The sequence below is a fragment of the Pleurodeles waltl genome, chromosome 11 (assembly GCF_031143425.1).
Source record: "Pleurodeles waltl isolate 20211129_DDA chromosome 11, aPleWal1.hap1.20221129, whole genome shotgun sequence".
Classification (NCBI taxonomy): Eukaryota; Metazoa; Chordata; class Amphibia; order Caudata; family Salamandridae; genus Pleurodeles; species Pleurodeles waltl.
In genome coordinates this window covers 624689951-624705107 of record NC_090450.1, presented here as the reverse complement: position 1 = coordinate 624705107, position 15157 = coordinate 624689951, and positions in this window count along the sequence as shown.

The window sequence follows — 15157 nt, the reverse complement described above, 5'->3', positions numbered from 1 at the left end:
TACTTTTCAGTGTGAGGGTGATTTGTTCCATGTCTTCTTCTTCTGATGTGTGTCTTGCCACCTCTGTTCTTGGTGGTGGTGGTTGTGAAGAGGCAACACACACCTCAGGGTTAGAAGACGTGGAGTCAGACATCCGGTCGCTGCTACCTATGAAGGTCCTAAGGGCAGTACTGCTGCAAGGAGGATCTGCTGATTGTTAAGAATAGCAGCCACATCACGATGGTAGGCAGCCAGGTCGGCATTGAGGAGTTCAATGTTGAATTCGTGCACGCGTTGACAGGATTGCTGTTGTAGGTGTTGTATTACAGCTGTGCTGATTTCCTTCAGACTTTTTTCTACTTCCTGCAAGATAGTTGTTCGCCCTTGCTTAGCTGCTGCCTGATCTGCAGATGACATCATGCATGAACGTACCCCCTCTAGGCTGGCTTCCATAGTTTGCATCCCCACCCGCACTTCCTTGGCCAGCTCCCGCTGTACTCCGACTACAGTTCTCTCAAAGTGGTTGCCTGTGTTGTCTGAGTCCTCAGCTGTATTGGAGCTGGCAGGGCTTACAATTGGGGTGATGGGTGGGTCCTCTGTGATGGCTGCTTGTTTTGGGCTCCTCCTTGTGACTGAAGGTGGGGTCTGGAGGGTTCCAAGGACATCTTGGATGGTCTGCTTGGTGATGTTTGTCAGCTCGTCATCCATGTCATCAGGGTATTCCTGGACAGGCATATCCGCAGGAGATTCATCATCCTCTGCAATGAAATAGGGTACAATTAGTGTGTCTGTGTTGTGGCATTGGTGGTGTGACATGCCTGCCTTGTGATGAATTCACATTGTGATCTTGTTTCCTGTTCATGGCTCCAGTCTTTCAGATGGGCATTCTCCTAGGCCTATGGCCCACCTGCATGTCACATGTATTGTATTAAGTTATTAGACTTGTCAGCATCATCTCCTCTAGTGTTGTTTTAGGCTAAACAGTGAATTGCCACCTTCTTGTCCTACTCAAGGCTCTGTCTACCTCCATTCTCATGGTGAGGCCTTTCACTGGCTGTGGGTGCTCTGATGGCACTAGCAGCACACTTAACAATCTGGACCTGCCCCAGTCTCTGATCTTTCACATCCAATTATACGTAGTTGACATGTAGCGTATCCTATGCATAGCATTGTTATGGCACGATATGGATTTTAGCAGTGGTAATGTGTACAGCTGATGTTGGGGAATGTGTGGAGATTGGATTGCCCTGATAGTCGTAGCAGTGTCCTATTTCCTCCTCTGATTGTGCAGGTGTATGTCATTGACCAGTTACATGTGTCCTCCCCATCAATGCTGTTGTCTGAGCAGTATGACATTTGGGATGTTGCACTGTGACCCAGGCACAGGATGGACCCTGGCATATGCAGCATGGGTGTGACCTTAGTGCTGTGTAGCTCCTAATGTTGATGATATTGGCTGATGTTTGCGGCAACTATGGACATTCACATTTTACAGGACTGGAGCATTTGCCTTGTTTCAGGGGATTGTTGAAGTTGTCATCCTCAACCCTCTAATTTAGGTGTTTATGATCCATGGGGACGTTACTGCCATTGGCTACTTGACCAGCACACAGAGCGGAGGTGGTAGTGGCAACTAGCGATAAACAGATGTCAGGGCACTCATGAATCAAAAGCTCAATCCTTTATAAACGTTTTTAGTCCAATATTAGTGTCTAGTGCCAGTATCAACAAAATAAATTTCGCTATCGGACCGGGATTTGTGAAAGATACAGAACTCAATTTATTCTTGAGATAGGAAGTTCCTCACAGCAACAATAGCCGTCCTCATGAATCAAAAGCTCAATCCTTTATAAATGTTTTTAGTCCAATATTAGTGTTTAGTGTAGGTATCAACAAAAAAAATTTCACCGTCGGACCGGGATTCGTGAAAGATGCAGAACTCAATTTATTCTTGAGATAGGAAGTTCATCACAGGAACAATAGCCGTCCTTGAAACCAATATCCATGTAGCAACAACAGCCAACACGTGTTTCGTCCTATGAGACATTAATCTCAAAAGACTTCATCAGGGCTGAAATAAATGTAAACAGTGACTACAGTTGTGGTATACACTCATCCAAATTTTAAAATTCAAACCCTTTACACCGTGATATTTGTGTGAACAAACTAATGCAATTTGTGACTTTATGTGACAAAAGAAAAAAGATAATTCATAGAACAGGACAGAAGGTCACCATTTGAGAAAATATAGCCAATTATAAGAAATCAAACATCTCCAAGAACTCATGTGGATCATATTCATGATCAAGTGGTTGTCATGGTATAAGCGTGCATGTCCTCATCTTAGAATAGTCTAAAGCTGTCCCAAGTGATCAAAGAATAGAAATAAGAGACGTAAAAACACACCAAGTAATACTAAACACATCTCTAGTGACAATATAAGAGCCCTAATGCCTTATACTATGCCTGAAGTAACAGCAAAAACATACCTTTGCTAAAAGATCTTAAAGCTAGTGAATCCAATCATTCCACAAATCCGAGTATCTAGAAAATAATAATAAAAACCTACTATAATTCTTACTCAATGTGCACATCTTAAGGTAAAATTGCCAATAAGTGACTTAATTTTGAACCAATTAGGGTGTGGCCATAAGGCCCAGACTAACCTTATTGTATCAAAATAAATGATTGCTAAGTAATATTGAGACGTAACGTGTAGAGCAATCTATATGAAAATAAAACAAAGTAAAAGTTAATATGGTACAGAATTTGCACCACTACACTCTTAACTCAATACTACAAAGCTGACTCGCAATATGAATAGAAAAATACCAATGACCGGTATAAATCCCGTAAACACTCACCTATCAGTCATGAAATCTAAACGATAAGAAAACCGTGTTCAGATAATCACGTGGCGTTTCTGTGTGTCGGTGTAGCCAGTAGAAACCGGCTATCCGGAGAAAGCTCCATTTAAAGCGTCCACTCGGACGCTCTTCTTAAAGAAATAAAAAACTGACAATAAGCGCCACGCGGGCGCCATCTTGAAGAAGTGAACAGCAATCGTAAATCGATAGAAAGTTGCATAAGCCCTTCTAAGTGCTGGTACAAAGATAAATACCAAACACTCTACTTAAGTAATTATCTCCTTAATTTATAAACGGCAACCTGAATAGAAAATCCATTTGAAACGTCTAATCGGGCGCTCTTCTCAGAGAAAATAAAATAAAAAAACTGACATTAAAACGCCACACGAGGGCCATCTTGAAGTAGTAAGCAACAGTTGTAAATCGATAAAAATCAGATAAGCCCTCCTATGGGCTGGCACAAATTATAACAAACACACTGTTTAAGTAATTATCACCTTAATTTACAATCGGCAACCAGAATGTAAAATCCAATTATAACATCTACTAGGATGCTCCTTTAATAGAAATCGAGAAAGACTTAAAGTACGACGCGAGAGACAGAACTCATTAAGAAACCACTAATGTGTACAAATAGGAAATAAACTATGAAATGAAGTGGGATATGCTACACTTATGCCATGCACAACCCTTAACCTACAATAAGAAAGTCAATAGAAGGGTGTCAGTATACTAAAACAGAGGTTCACATAGCATAATGGATGTTGAGTTAAATGCAAGAACATTGGAATTATATGGAACAAACAGGCATAAATATTTTGTAGAAACTATGAGGGTCATTCTGACCCTGGCGGCCGGTGGCCGCCAGGGCCACCGACCACGGGAGCACCGCCGACAGGCTGGCGGTGCTCCAATGAGCATTCTGACCGCGGCGGTTCAGCCGCGGTCAGAAGCGGAAAGTCAGCGGTCTCCCGCTGACTTTCCGCTGCTCATTGGAATCCTCCATGGCTGCGGAGCGCGCTCCGCAGCCATGAGGATTCTGACCCCCCCTACCGCCATCCAGTTCATGGCGGGAAAGCCGCCATGAACAGGATGGCGGTAGGGGGGGTCGCGGGGCCCCTGGGGGCCCCTGCCGTGCCCATGCCAATGGCATGGGCACGGCAGGGGCCCCCATAAGAGGGCCCCAAAATGTATTTCACTGTCTGCCTTGCAGACAGTGAAATACGCGACGGGTGCAGTAGCACCCGTCGCACCTTCCCACTCCGCCGGCTCGATTACGAGCCGGCATCCTCGTGGGAAGGTCGTTTTCCCCTGGGCTGGCGGGCGGTTTAACTGGAACCGCCCGCCAGCCCAGGGGAAAACTCGTAATACCCGCCGCGGTCTTTTGACCGCGGCGCGGTAATTTGGAGGGCGGGATCCTGGCGGGCGGCCTCCGCCGCCCGCCAGGGTCATAATGAGGCCCTATATATCTAACATCAGTATCTATAGGCAGAATCCAAATATCAATGTAAACAAAATGCAATAGCAATGTAAAATAACTTCTTAAACTGAAACAGATACTTGATTCAGTATCCTATAGAACACAGAATAAAAAACACTCTATACATCTATAGTGTTACATGTAAAGCAAAATTTGAATAGTATAAATATCGCATTAATCCCCTAAATAATATTCCATTTCAAAATTGGTGTTAAGACCCTCCTCCACCCTAAGTTTTAGGATCCAGTAGCATTCCTTTTTCCTGAGGGCTAACTCTCTATTGCCCCCTCTGGGATCCTTACCAATGTGATCAAATCCGAAAAAATTCGAAGCCACGTATATGATCCTGTTTTGGGCATTGTCTCATGTGACTCACTATAGGGTATCTTTCATCATCCTGTCTTAGGGCTCTAAAGTGTTCACTTGCCCTTACCCTAAGTGACCTAATCGTACTGCCTACATAATAAAGGCCACATTTGAAAATGATCATATAAATGACAAAATCACTGTCGCATGTGATCTTATGGTTGATGTTAAACTGTGCTCCGGTAGAACTCATAAATGTAAAGATACCTGATTTGGCCCATCTGCACATGCCACAATGTCCACATTTGTAAAAACCTTTACTACGGCTCGTAAGCCAGTTTTCATGATTTTGTTTTGTGCGATAGCTGGGGCATAGAATATTCTTAAGAGTTTTATCTCTTCTAAAGGTAAAAAACGGGGTATTAGGGATCACCTTCTTGAGATTAAGGTCTGCTGTTAATACATGCCAATGTCTATTCATGCATTTCCACAGTTGAGTAGCTGTTTTTGTATAATTGACTATACAGCGGATATTACTATCCCTTGGTCTAGATTTCTGATTCAATGTATCTGACCTTTTCAAGCGTATCACCCTACTGCGAGCTCTGTCAATCACCTGAGAGGGATAACCCCGTGATTTGAATCTGTTGCTCATGTCCTCAATGCATTGTACAAAAATCATCTTCTAGGCTACAGTTCCTCCTTGCCCGTACCATTTCACCATATGGTATCAAATTGATTTGATGTACTGGATGTGCACTCTGTGCATGTAGAACAGAGTTACATGACGCACTTTTTCTGTACAAACGGCTCTCTACTTTATTGTCATGAATGAAAAGTTCCACATCCAGGAAGGCAATATTGGTCACACTGTATTCTGAGGTGAATTGAATATTAAAATCATTAGTGTTTAAATAACTTATGAAATCATTAAGGCCCATATTTATACTTTTTGACGCTAAACTGCGCTAACGCAGTTTAGCGTCAAAAAATTTAGCGCCGTCTAACGCCATTCTGAAGCGCCATGGGGGCGCCGTATTTATGGAATGGCGTTAGCCGGCGCTAGCAGACCGGCGCTGCCTGGTGTGCGTGGAAAAAAACCACGTAGACCAGGCAGCACCGGCGTAGGGGGAAAATGGCGTTAGGGCGTCTTAAAATGGGGCAAGTCAGGTTGAGGCAAAAAAATCGCCTCAACCCGATTTGCGCCATTATTTTCGACGCCCAGACGCCATTTAAATGACTCCTGTCTTAGTAAAGACAGGAGTCATGCCCCCTTGCCCAATGGCCATGCCCAGGGGACTTATGTCCCCTGGGCATGGTCATTGGGCATAGTGGCATGTAGGGGGGCACAAATAAGGCCCCCCTATGCCACCCAAAAAAAATTAAAAAATATAAAAAATTATACTTACCTGAACTTACCTGAATGTCCCTGGGGTGGGTCCCTCCATCCTTGGGTGTCCTCCTGGGGTGGGCAGGGGTGGCAGGGGGGGTCCCTGGGGGCAGGGGAGGGCACCTGTGGGCTCATTTTGAGCCCACAGGCCCCTTAACGCCTACCCTGACCCAGGCGTTAAATAGTGGCGCAAATGCGGGTTTTTTTGACCCGCCACCTCCCGGGCGTCATTTTTGCCCGGAAGTATAAATACGACGCATTTGCGTCGCCGTCATTTTTTTAGACGGGAACGCCTTCCTTGCATCTCATTAACGCAAGGAAGGCGTTCACGCAAAAAAATTACGCTATTTGCCCATACTTTGGCGCTAGACGCGTCTAACGCCAAAGTATAAATATGGCGTTAGTTTTGCGCCGAATTTGCGTCGAAAAAAACGACGCTAATTCGGCGCAAACGGAGTATAAATACGGGCCTAAGTTTTTGTAAATCACCCATCCAGATCATCAGACAATCATCTATGTATTGGCCCCAAAACAGTATGTACGAAATCCAAGCACTACCCTCTTTACTCCAAATCCTGTTTTTTCAAAAAATCCCATAAAGAGGTTAGCATAGGCTGGTGAGAATCTAGATCCCATTGCCACGCCTTGCTTCTGGTGATACCAGTCATTTTTAAATAGAAAGACATTGTTATTCAAAATCAGATCTACCATATTCAGTAACATATTAGTGTGACCGTACAGGCTCACTGGTCTCCTATGAAGGAAATGACGCAAGGCATCCTTTCCTTGCTCATGGTTGATACTGGTATACAGGGAAGTAACATCTAGGGGGTCATTCTGACCCTGGCGGTCATGGACCGCCAGGGCCAACGACCGCGGGAGCACCGCCAACAGGCTGGCGGTGCTCCCATGGGCATTCTGACCGCGGCGGTACCGCCGCGGTCAGAAACGGGAAACCGGCGGTGTCCCGCCGGTTTCCCGCTGCCCAAGGGAATCCTCCATGGCGGCGCTGCAGGCAGCGCCGCCATGGGGATTCCGACCCCCTTACCGCCAGCCTGGCTCTGGCGGTTTTGACCGCCAGAAACTGGCTGGCGGTAACGGGTGTCGTGGGGCACCTGGGGGCCCCTGCAGTGCCCATGCCAATGGCATGGGCACTGCAGGGGCCCCCTAACAGGGCCCCACCAAGATTTTCAGTGTCTGCCAAGCAGACACTGAAAATCGCGACGGGTGCAACTGCACCCGTCGCACCCCTTCCACTCCGCCGGCTCCATTCGGAGCCGGCATCCTCATGGAAGGGGGTTTCCCGCTGGGCTGGCGGGCGGCCTTCTGGCGGTCGCCCACCAGCCCAGCGGGAAACTCAGAATGACCGCTGCGGTCTTTCGACCGCGGTACGGTCTTCTGGCGGTTCCCGCCAGGCGGGCGGCTTCTGCCGCTCGCGGAGGTCAGAATGACCCCCCTAATGTTACTAGGATCATCTCTGATTCCCAGGTAATGTCCGCCAGTATACTTAGAATGTGCTTGGTGTCTTTTATGTAGGAAGGTAAATTCACCACAAATGGCTGTAAAAAGATATCTACATAGTCCGAGATTCTCTCTGTAGGGCCACCTATACCTGAAACAATAGGCCTACCTGGTGGGGATATAGGATTTTTATGTATTTTAGGTAATGTATAAATACAAGGGTTCCTATGTCTAAGGACACGAAGGTACATGTATTCCTCCTCTCGCAAAAGTGAATGATCTAAACATTCTTGCAAAAATCTATTAATCTTAATTGCAAGTGCAGGGATAGGATCTACAGAGATCTTCTCATAGCAGGTAGCATCCTCAAGCTGTCTATAGATCTCTTGGTCGTAATCTAGGGTGTTCATAATCACGATGTTCCCACCTTTATCCGCCTCCCTGATAGTAATGTCCATCCTTGTTCGTAATTGCCTCAAATTAGTCTTCTCCTCATGGCTTAAGTTATGATGCCAAACGTGTTGCTGAGTACCCTTTGTTGACTCTAATTTATTCAAATCACGCCAGACTAATTTAAAGAAAGTATCTATACAATTACCACTCATAAGGGTTGGTGTCCAATTTGATTTTCTCCTCAGACCTCTATGGAGTGTGTCTGATGGGATATCAAGATCTGATAAGATTTGTGATATAGTAGTAGGATCTTGCTCACAGTCTGTAATCGACAGTAAGGTGGCCGTATCCTGAATGTCCTTAATGGACAAGAGTTGGTAATCATTATGACTGTCAGAGAGGATAGTAATGTCCCTGTTGTCAATGTGATGGGCAAAATGTTTCCTCAGTTTTAAGCATCTGATAAATTTGAAGAAATCAATCTTTGTCCTCTGAAAATCTCCAAAGTCCCCTGGACAAAAACCAAGGCCTCTACTAAGCAGTGTAAAGTCAGGAGTTGTGTAAAGTGGCAACTGTTGTCACTGTTACATTCCAGTTGTCGATATGGCTAGAGGTTGTTAATTGGGCCGTAGTTAATGTATGTGGTATAGTGGCTGACGTATGAGGGGATGTCAGTTTGACGTTGTGCCCTTCCCTCCTGGAGTTGCTTTACCTTTGCTCCATCGTTGGCATGGCAGCATGCCCCCATGGGACTGTTGTTGGTGTAGTGTAATGGTGTGCCCCAGCTTCTCTCTGTACAGGCCACGCCCCCGTGCAGTACCCCTTTACCCATGCCACTCCATGTATATGATGACTTCCATGCATTTTGTGGTCTGCTTCCCCCCTCTTACAGTTGTCATTAGGGCATTTTACTTCCCCATGCGACCAACCCTGCATGTGCATTGCCTTCTGGTAGTCTGCGCTGTCCTGTCCTTGAATCCCTGTGACGATCTCCTCAGGGATGATGGCTGCGACCATCTCCTCCATGTGGTCCAGGGCCTCCTGGTGTGCTGGACTCCCACCTCCAGTATGCAGTGCTGCCTTCCTGTTCCTGGCCACCTTTTCCTTGGTCCTGCACTTGCAGTCATGCCAGCGTTTCTTGCACTCGATGACTGTTCTGCGTACTTCTGCCACACTGTTAATCTTGTCAACAATTTGTTGCCATATTGCCTCTCTCTTACTGATTGACAACTTTGAGGTGACAAACAGTTGGTGCTGGTGTTCCGTCACCTCTTTAACCAGAATTTCCTCCTCCTCTGCACTGAAGCAACACTTTCTTTTCTTCTTAAAAGTGTCCTGGGTCTTGTGTGGGTCCTCTTGACTGGTTCCTGGTCTGTTGTCATCTTCCTGGGGTCTGTGCAGGCATCTGGGATCCATTTTGGCTCTCCTCTGCTGAAATGGCTGTGTTCGCGGGGAATTTTGACGCTATTGCTTCAAAAAACACCGCATATCCGGTGTGCGGTGTCGTAAATCGACCCACAGTCATTTCCGCCACGTTGACGTCATTTTGCTTTACGACTTGACGCTGCGGTGTGCGTAAAAATAAATGACTTACACCTGTGGTTTGCGCTGCAGGGCGTCAAAGTATAAATTTGATGCCCGCACGGCGCACAGAAATGGTGTTAGCCGGCGGTAATATTTTTGATGCAAAACTGCCCCCCCACAGTTTTGCGTCAAAAAGTATAAATATGGGCCTAAGTTTATAAACAAGTTTAGCTTCATCCAAATTGCTTTGTACTGTTTGTTAAAAGACTTTGATGTGTTTTAAATAGTTCTGAACTGCAGGGACCTCAGGAGCAGAGGCAGGTGAAAGTATTAACAAATGAGGGTGAAATCCATAGCTTTGTTGAAAGGGTGTGATTTTAGTAGAACTATGCTGTACATTAATATAGGCAAACTCTGCTGCTCAAAGATAATTGGCCCAATCTACAGTACTATTCAACACTTGACATCTTATATATTTTTCTAAGTACTGATTTACTCTTTCTGTATGACCATCAGTCTGAGGATGATAACCAGTGGACAGATGATCCTCTATTAGTAAAACCCCACACAACGCCTTCCAAACCTTTGAAACAACCTGAGGGCCTCAGTTAGATACAATTATTGACAGCAATCAATCAATCAATCACTGCGTTTGTAAAGCGCGCTACGTACCTGCGAGGGTCTCAAGGCACAGCAGGCCAGGTAAACATACAATTGATTGTACAAAAGTATCTGCAAGTTCCCTATAAGTGTGCAAGCCTTGTAATGGAGTAAAATGAGCCATCTTAGAAAGCATGCCTACTGTGACCATAATTTCTGTGTGGCTTTGCTCTGTCATAGGCAAGTCAGTTATACAGTCCATAGAAATAGTATGCCATGGAAATGAAGGAGTAGGTAGTGGATGCAATACTCCTGCAGGTTCTTGATATATGTCTTTGCTTTATCTACACACAGTACACCTTTGCACAGACTGTTTGGTGTCAGATACTAGTGAAGGGCACCAAAAATGTCACTAAACTATCTCTAAACTCTCCTTTTTACCTGGATGACCAGCTAAGTTATGTGTATGACACGACTGTAATACTTGTTTCTGTAAGATATTAGTGGGAACAAATATTCCTTTTTGTATAGTATAGTATACATCATTTATTAGTTTACTATCATGACTATGCATAATCCCTTTTGCTTCTTTTGTTTTCTGGGCTGCAACTACCTGTATTGAAATGGAGTCCTCAGAAATCGCTACCCCTAAAATGCGTTCTGGGAGTACTATAGAAGGATATTTGATTTTGTGTTTTCTAATCTCGAACCCTAGGCGGAATAAGGTATCAGCTTTTCCATGTTTTTGACCTGATTGGAATTGGATTACATCATTGTTAGAAATGGGGTCTTTGGTTGGCAGTCATGTTACCCCCTGTCCAAGCAAGGGCACTCACTCTAGTCAGGGTAAGTCACACACAATCCAAATTATACTGTACCCACCCTCTGGTAGCTGGGCACTGAGCAGTCAGGCTTAACTTAGAAGGCAATGTGTAAAGTATTTGTGCAATAAACTATACAATACCACAATATAACACCACAAAAATACACCACACAGTGTTTAGAAAAATATATAATATTTATCTGGATAAATGCAGGTCAAAACGATTAAAGATGAAATAAGCAAATCTAGGGATATCACTGAAAGTAATGTCAAATGTCTTTAAAGTTAAAGTATTGCTGTAAAAGCAATAAAAAGTGTCTTAAGTTCTTCTAAAAACAAAAAGTGTCTCTTGCAGGGCAAAGTACCTGGTTTGCATTGAAAAATCATTGCAAGGGACCACAGAGGAGGACCTGCTTTGAAAACTGTGAGTGTGCGTCGGTTTTGCCCCTTCACACACGGACTTGCATCGTTATTTTCTACGCAGGGAAGACGTTGTGTTGATTTCTGGCGTGCAGACTTGGATCCTCCTCGGGTTGCGGGGTTTTCAGATGCCCCGGGGATGATTCGTGGAATCCTGGGCTTGTCGAGCGAAGTCAAAAGAGAACAAATGATGGACAGAATGCTGAACGATGTCAGATATTCACCCCCATTTCAGAGATCTGTGCCTAAATCCAGCGTTTTATTACCACCCATGCCATTTCAGTTTGGACCCAGCCATAGGCAAATCAGTCTTGACCCTGTTCCCCATGGGAACAGTCCAGCCCGAACTGCCAAGCCAGGTCCTCCCTGGACTGGAAACAAGCATCCTAGGATTGGTTCCATGGTATCACCCTTCATCAGTCATGCTAACTTGCCTCCAGTGGCATTGGGGGGGGGGCTAGAGACCCACGTCTGGGCATACCATTCCCACTTAGGGCAGCAAATGCAAAAAGAACAAGTGATGGACGGAATGCTGAACAATGACAAACATTCACCCCCAATACAGAGATCTGCGCCAAAATCTATAATTTTTTTGCCACCCATGCCATTCCAGTTTGGAACCACCATATGCAAATCAGTCTTGACCCTGTTCCCCAACGGAACAGTCCAGCCCGAACTGCCAAGCCGGGTCCTCCCTGGACTGGAAACAAGTATTCTAGGACCGGTTTCAGAGTATCACCCTTCATCAGCCAGGCTAGCATGACTCCAGTGTCATGGGGGGGATCAAGCGACCCACGTTTCGGAATACACTTCCTGCTTGGGGTTGTAAATGCAAAAAGAACAAGGGATGGACAGAATGCTGAACAGTGTCAAACATTCACCCCAAGTACAGATATTTGGGCCTAAATCCATCATTTTTTTGACACCCATGCCATTCCAGTTTGGACCCATGCATATGCAAATCAGTCTTGACCCTGTTCCCCATGGGAACAGTCCAGCCCAAACTGCCAAGCCAGGTCCTCCATGGACTGGAAACAAGCATCCTAGTACCGGTTTCAGAGTATCACCCTTCATCAGCCAGGCTACCTTCACTCCAGTGGCATGGGGGGGGGGGGGAGGGAAGCAAGGGTCCCACGTCTGAGCATACTCTTCCCACTTGGGGCAGCAAATGCAAAAAGAACAAGTGATGGACGGAATGCTGAACAATGTCAAACATTCACCCCCAGTACAGAGATCTTGGCCTAAATCCATCCTTTTTTTCCCACCCATGCCATTCCAGTTTGGACCAAGCCATATTCAAATCAGTCTTGACCCTGTTCCCCATAGGAACAGACCAGCCCGAACTGCAAAGCCAGGTCCTCCCTGGACTGGAAAAAAGCATCCTAGGACCGATTTCAGGGTATCATCCTTCATCAGCCAGACTAGCTTGACTCCAGTGGCATGGGGAGCAAGGGACCCACGTCTGGGCATACCCTTCCCACTTGGGCTAGCAAATGTAAAAAGAACAAGTGAGGGACGGAAAGCTGAACGATGTCAAACAATCACCCCCGTAGAGAAACATGGGCCTAAATATATTGTTTTTTGCCACTCATGCTATTCCAGTGTGGACCCTGCCATAAGCAAATCAGTGTTGACACTGTTCCCCGTGGCAAACATCCAGCCCGAACTGCAAAGCCAGGTCCTCCCTGGACTGGAAACAAGAATCCCAGGAATGGTTTCAGGGCATCACATTTCATCAGCCAGGCTAGCTTGATGCCAGCGGCATGGGGGAGCAAGGGACCCACTTATGGGCATACCCTTCCCACTTGGGACAGCAAATGGAAAAAGAACAAGTGATGGACGGAATGCTGAACAATGTCAAACATTCACCCCCAGTACAGAGATCTGGGCCTGAATCCAACTTTTTTTGCCACCCATGCCATTCCAGTTTGGACCAAGCCATATGCAAATCAGTCTTGACCGTGTTTCCCATGGGAACAGGCCAGCCCAAACTGCCAAGCCAGGTCCTCCCTGGACTGGAAACAAGCATCCTAGGACAGGTTTCAGGGTATTACCCTTAATGAGCCAGGCTAGCTTGAGTCCAGTGGCATAGGGAGCAAGGGACCCACATCTGCTCCCCACGTCTTGCATTTGCTTCCCACTTTAGACAGCAAATGCAAAAAGAACAAGTGATGGACGGAATGCTGAACAAAGTCAAACATTCACCAACAGTACAGAGATCTGGGCCTAAACACATCATTTTTTTGCCACCCATGCTATTCCAGTGTGGACCCAGCAATGTGCAAATCAGTCTTGACCCTGTTCCCCATGGGAATAGTCCAGCCCGAACTGCCAAGCCAGGTCCGCCCTGGACTGGAAACATGAATCCTATGACTGGTTTCAGGGTATCACCCTTCATCAGCCAGGCTAGCTTCAATCCAGTGGCATGTGGAGCAAGGGACCTACGTCTGAGCATACTTTTCCCACTTGGGGCAGCCATTGCAACAAGAACAAGTGATGGACGGAATGCTGAACAATGTCAAACATTCCCCACAGTACAGAGATATGGGCCTAAAGCCATTACTTTTTTGCCACCCATGCCATTCCAGCTTGGACAAAGCCATGTGCAAATCAGTCTTGACCCTGTTTCCCATGGGAACAGTCCACCCCGAACTGCCAAGCCTGGTCCGCCCTGGACTGGAAACAAGCATCCTACTACCGGTCTCAAGGTATCACCCTTCATCAGCCAGGCAAGCATCATTCCAGTGGCATGGGGGAGCAAGGTACCCACATCTGGGCATACCCTTCCCACTTGGGGCAGCAAATGCAAAAAGAACAAGTGATGGACGGAATGCTGAACAATGTCAAACATTCACCCCAAGTACAGCAATCTGGGCCTAAACATATCATTTTCTTGCCACCCATGACATTCCAGTGTAGACCCAGCCATATGCAAATCTGTCTTGACCCTGTTCCCCATGGGAACAGTCCAGCCCGAACTGCCAAGCCAGGTCCGCCCTGGACTGGAAACAAGCATCCTACGACCAGTCTCAAGGTATCACCCTTCATCAGCCAGGCTAGCATCATTCCAGTGGCATGGAGGGAGCCAGGGACCCACGTCTCTGCATACTTTTCCCACTTGGGGCAGCAAATGCAAAAAGATCAAGTGATGGACGGAATGCTGAACAATGTCAAACATTCACCCACAGTACAGAGATCTGGGCCTAAATCCTTCATATTGTTGGCACCCATGCCATTCCAGTTTGGAACCAGCCATATGCAAATCAGTCTTGAACCTGTTCCCCTTGGGAACAGTCCAGCCCGAACTGCAACACCAGGACCTCCTTGGACTGGAAAAAAGCATCCTAGGACCGGTTTCAGGTTATCACCCTTCATCAGCCAGGCTAGTTTGACTCCAGTGGCATGGGGAGCAAGGAACCCACATCTGGGCATACCCTTCCCACTTGGGGCAGCAAATGCAAAAAGAACAAGTGAGGGACAGAATGCTGAACAATGTCAAACATTCAACCCATATACAGAGATCTGGACCTAAATCCATCGTTTTTTTTTTGCCATCCATGCCACTCTAGTTTGGACCAAGCCATAAGCAAATCAGTCTTGACCCTGTTCCCCATGGGAATAGTCCAGCCCGAACTGCCAAACCAGGTCCTCCCTGGACTAGAAACAAGCATTCTAGGACCGGATTCAGGGTATCATCCTTGATCAGCCAAGCTAGCTTGACTCCAGTGGCATGAGGAGCAAGGGACCCACGTCTGGGCATTCCCTTCCCACTTGGGCCAGCAAAAGAAAAAAGAACAAGTGATGGACGGAATGCTGAACAATGTAAAACAATCACCCCCAGTACAGAGATCTGGGACTAAATATATCGTTTTTTTGCCACCCATGCTATTCCAGTGTGGACCCAGCCATATGCA